We start from the raw sequence: 5876 nt of genomic DNA, 5'->3' as shown, positions 1-5876 counted from the left end.
AACTAGAGTATTGGTCTGAAATGAGAGTATAAATTCAGGGTATTCCCAAAAGGGAAAAAGCAAAACAAAAAGGGCTGATGAAGACAACCACAGGACTGGAGTGCGTATAGTGAAGACCAGAGATCTGAAAACTGAGAGTCACTGTGAGTCTGGGTCAGGAAGTGGATCAAAAGTCAAGGTTAAGACTCCAAGGACCAAGAGGCCAGTCAAGTAAACAATAAAGAACAGGGAACCAAGCACACATGCTGCACAGGTAGAGACTACAGCACTAGGGGGAAAACTCAACTCTACCAAAGACTTCCTGGGACAGGAACTTTCTGCCAATAGCATGTCTGAGATTAATATCTAAAATTCAGTAACAGAATCTCACTTGGTACTTCCATTCTAATTGGGAGACAAGAACAGAATGTTAGAGCACAGTACTTACACCAACTCAGTACCTGCATAAGTGGACATGAGCAATGTGGTCGAATAGCAATTTTCTACTGTTATCCCCTTAAAAACCATCAATTTTGGTAGTTTGAGAGTACCTTTGTGGGAGTCCAGGAGTCTGGCGGAGAAGTTATGGCATACCACTAGAGACAAAAATCTGGTAATAGACACATTGAAGAGAGTAAGAACAGCTTCATTTTATCCTTGTCACCTCTCCCCCAAGGTAGCAGAACTCAGTGCCAAGACAGACACCCCTCAGTCCATGATTTCTCTTACAGGGGAAAGTGAAAACACATGAGCGAGCATGTGACTTCCCCCAAGTGGCCCATTTCTTTCTTGCCTCACCCCAAATACTGAGATGCACGGCTGAGGGCTTGAAAGAGGCGAGGAGCACAGCAACCAGGGTCTGGAAATCATCATGGGATGCGGAGCCTCCTAACTGCCACATGGACTCCATCAGGAAGCCTGCCCATGAACTGCTGGGGACAGCTTGCCTGCAGACCCTCCAGCTGAGCCACAAACACCCCGGATACTCCATGGCATACCCCCTGTGGCCAGCTTCCTACTTGTGCTCCACTGGATGTTGAGTGTGGGCCTTTGCAGATGGCTAGCTGGCATGTACAGAAAGCCGGCCCAATTCTGTGGGATTGGAAGAAGATGCACAAATTTAGTCATTTTGGGGTGCCATACTAGGAAAAACAAACAGGAGTCTCTCAGCACCCGGCCTAGCTTTGCAGGACTGAGAGAATCCTCTCCCCCAAAAGAAAGAACAAAAAGTATGGAGTAGGCACATCTGTAAAAAGGTCTGAGAAAGCCTCAGAATTCTTAGCTGGGCCAGCCTGTGAAGGGAGGTAACTGTTTTCAAGATGTGAAAAGAGCCACAAGAGACTTCAAGAAACACACAAAAAAAAACAAGAAAAAAATGACACCATCAAAGGAACACAATAATTTTCCAGTAAGCAATCCTAAAGACAAAAAATTCAAAATAATTGTTTTAAAGCTCGGTGAGCTACAAGACAACACAGACAATTCAACAAAATCAGGAAAACAACACATGAACAAAATGAGAGTTTCAACAGAGACAGAAATCATAAAAAAGAACCAAACAGAAATTCTGGAGCTAAAGAACACAATGGATGAAATGAAAAATGCAAGAGAGGGCATCAACACCAGATTTGATCAAGTGGAATAAAAAATCTGAGAACTCGAAGACAGGAAATTTGAAACTATCCAGAGTGGCTGAACAGAAAGAAAACAAGATCCATATATATGCTGCTTGCAAAACACTCACTTCAGCTTTAAGGACACATAAAGGCTGAAAGTGAAGGAATGGAAAAAGATATTCCATGCAAGCAGAAACACAAAGAGAAGAGATGGCTATACTTCCATTCGACAAAATAAATTTTAACTCAAAAGCTGTAAAAAAAAAAAAAAAAAAAAAGACAAAGACGGTCCTTATATATCAAAAGGATATAACAATTATAAATATATATACAGGTAACACCTAAATATATTAAACAAATATTAACAGATTCGAAAGGAGAAACTGTAGCAATGCAGCAATAGTAAAGGACTTCAATACTCCACTTTCAACAGTGCATAGATCATCCAGACAGAAAATCAATAAGGAAACATGGGACTTAAGTACACTCTAGATCAAATGGAACTCATAGACATATACAGAACAGTCTATCCAACAGCAGCAGAATACATTCTTCTCAAGCGTACATGGAATACTCTCTAGGATATATCATATGCTGGGTCACAAAAAAAAAAGACTGAAATCTTATCAAGCATCTTTTCTTACCACAATGGTATGAAACTAGAAATTAATAACAGGACGAAAGTTGGAAAACTAACAAATAATGTGTAAACTAAACAACACACTTCTGAACAACCAACCAATGAGTCAAAGAAGAAATAAAAAGGAAAATCAAAAAATATCTTGAAACAAATGAAAATGGAAATGCAACATACCAGACCTACAGGATGTAGCAAAAGCAGTTTAAAGATGGAATTTTAGGGGCGCCTGGGTGGCTCAGTCGGTTAAGCGTCCGACTTCGGCTCAGGTCACGATCTCACGGTCCATGAGTTCGAGCTCCGCGTCGGGCTCTGGGCTGATGGCTCAGAGCCTGGAGCCTGCTTCCGATTCTGTGTCTCCCTCTCTCTCTGCCCCTCCCCCGTTCATGCTCTGTCTCTCTATGTCTCAAAAATAAATAAAAACGTTAAAAAAAAAATTAAAAAAAAAAAAGGGAATTTTAGAGCAATAAACACCTATAGTAAGAAAAAAGTCTCAAGTAAACAATATAACTTTACTTCAAGGAACTAGAAAAACAACAAACTATTCCCAAAGTTACCAGAAGAAAGGAAATAACAAAGATTAGAGCAGAAACAAATAAAATGGACACTAGCAAAATGATAGAAAAAAATCAATCAAACTAAGATTTGGTTTCTTGAAAAAATTAACAAAATCGACAAACCTGTAGCTTGACTAAGAAAAAAAGAGAGAAGACTCAAATAAATAAAATCATAAATGAAAGAGGAGACATTACAACTGATCCTACAAAAACACAAAGGATCATGGAAGACTACTATGAACAATTCCAAACCAACAAATTAGATAGCCTGGGAAAAATGGACAAATTCCTAAACACATAAACCTATCAAGACTGAATCATGAAGGGGTGCCTGGGTGGCTCAGTCGGTTGAGCGTCCGACTTCAGCTTAGGTCATGATCTCACAGTTCATGGGTTCGAGCCCTGCATCAGGCTCTGTGCTGACCGCTATGCTCAGAGCCTGGAGCCTGCTTCAGATTCTGCGTCTCCTTGTCTCTGTGCCCTGCTCATGCCTTCTCTCACTCTGTTTCTCAAAAATAAATAAATGTAAAAAAAAAAAAGAAAAAAAAAGAAAAAGAAAAAAAGACTGAATCATGAAGAAATACAAAATCTGAAAAGATCAATAATGAGCTCGGGGATTGAATCACTAATCAAAAATCTCCCAGTAAATAAAATCCCAGGACTAGATGGCTTCATTGGTGAATTCTACCAAACTTTTAAAGAAGAATTAATACCAATCCTTCTCAAAAGCTTCCAAAAAATTGAAGAAGAGAGAACACTTCCAAATGTATTTTATGAGACCAGCATTACCCTACCACCAAAACCAAACATGGACACTACAAGAAAAGGAAATTACAGGCCAATATCCCTGATAAACATAGATGCAAAAATTCGCAACAAAATACTAGTAAACCAAATTTAATAGCACATTAAAAGGATCTACTAGGGTACCTGGGTAGCTCAGTTGGTTAAGCATCCAACCCTTGATTTCAGTTCAGGTTGTGACCTCATGGTTCATGGGATTAAGCCCTGCATCAGGCTCTTCTTAGGATTCTCTCCCTCTCTGTCTACCCCTTCCCCTTCACTCTCTCTTGCTCTCTCTCTGTCTCAAAATAAATAAATTAACTTAAAAAAAAAAAGGATCATACACCATGATCAAGTGGGATTTATCCCTAGAATGTAAGGATGGTTCAATATATACAAATCAATAAATGTGATGCACCACATTAACAAAATGAAGGATAAAAATTATAAGATAATCACAATAGCTGCAGAAAAAGCAACTGAAAAATTCAACATACTTTCATGATAAAAACTCTCAACAAACTAGGTACAGAAAGAATGTAGCTCACCACAATAAAGGCCATATATGAGAAGCTCCCTGCTCACTTCATACTCAATGGTAGAAAGTTGGAGGCTCTTCCTCTGAAATCAGGAATGAGATAAGGGGGCCCACTCTTGCCACTTTTATTCAACTTAGTACTGGAGGTTCTAGCTAGAGCAATTAGGCAAGAAAAATAAATAAAAGGCATCCAAAATGGAAAAGAAGTAAAACTGTCTGCACATGACATGATCTTATATATAGAAAACACTAAAGACTCAACCAAAAAACTGTTAGAACTAATCAATAAGTTCAGTAATATTGCAGGATATGAAAACATACAGAAATTAGTTGCAATTTCTATACACTAAAAATGAACTATCTGAAAGAGAAGTTAAGAAAACAACCCACTTGAAAAAAGCATCAAAAACAACACAATATTTAGGAAAATATTTTACCAAGGAGGTTAAAGATTAATACACTGAAAACTGTAAGACATTGATAAAAAAAAAAAAAAAGAAGACAGAAATAGGTGGAAAGATATCATTTGTCCTTGGATTGTAAGAATCAATATTGTTTTTTTAATTTTTTTTTTAATGTTTTATTTAGTTTTGACAGAAAGAGACAGCATGAGCAGGGGAGGGGCAGAGAGAGAGGGAGACACAGAATCCGAAGCAGGCTCCAGGCTCTGAGCTGTCAGCACAGAGCCCGACACGGGGCTCGAACTCACAGACTGCGAGATCATGACCAGAGCCGAAGTCGGACGCTCAACTGACTGAGTCACCCAGGCACCCTGTAAGAATCAATATCGGTAAAACATCCATGCTATGCAGTGATCTACAGAGTTAATGCAATCCCCACCAAAATTCCAAGGAAATTTTTCACAGAAATAGAGAAAATAATCCAAAATTTCAGATGGAACCACAAAAGAAGCAAATCAATCTTGATAAACGGTCCCTGTGCCATTGGCTATCAAGATAGCCAAAGCAACATTGATAAAAAAGAACAAAGCTGGAAGTATTACACACTATTGAATAGTCTCTTCATAAATAGTCTTGGGAAAACTGGATATCCTTATGAAAAAGAATAAAATTGGACTACTATATATACCATTCATAAAAATGAACTTGAAATGGATTAAAGACTTAAACATAAATCTGTAAACTGTAAAACACATAGGCAAAAATATAGGGAAAAATCACCTTGACATTGGTCTTGGCATGATTTTTTGGATATGACACCTAAAGGAATGGTAACAAAAGCAAAAATAAACAAGTGGGACCACATTAAACTAAAAAGCTTCTGCACAGAAAACAACCAACAAAATGAAAAGGCAATCATGGGATACTTTCAAACTATGTATCTGTTAAAGGATTAATATCCAAAATATATAAGGATGGGGCACCTGGGTGGCTCAGTCAGTTAAGCATCTTACTCTTGATTTCGGCTCAGGTCCATGATCTCAAAGTTAGTGATTTAGAGCCCTGCATCAGGCTCCACACTGACAGTGTGGTGCCTGCTTGTGATTCTCTCTCTCTCCCTCTCTCTCTGCCCCTTCCCTGCTTGCACTCAGTCTCTGTCTCCCAAAATAAATAACCTTAAAAAAAATAATAAAAATAAAAATAAAATAAAATAAAAATATATAAGGAACTCAAACAGCTCAGTAGCCCCCCAAAAACCCGATTAAAAAATGAGCCAAGAGGGGCGCCTGGGTGGCGCAGTCGGTTGAGCGTCCGACTTCAGCCAGGTCACGATCTCGCGGTCCGTGAGTTCGAGCCCCGCGTCAG

This window comes from Neofelis nebulosa, chromosome 11 (assembly GCF_028018385.1).
Source record: "Neofelis nebulosa isolate mNeoNeb1 chromosome 11, mNeoNeb1.pri, whole genome shotgun sequence".
NCBI lineage: Eukaryota > Metazoa > Chordata > Mammalia > Carnivora > Felidae > Neofelis > Neofelis nebulosa.
This window is presented reverse-complemented; position numbering follows the sequence as displayed.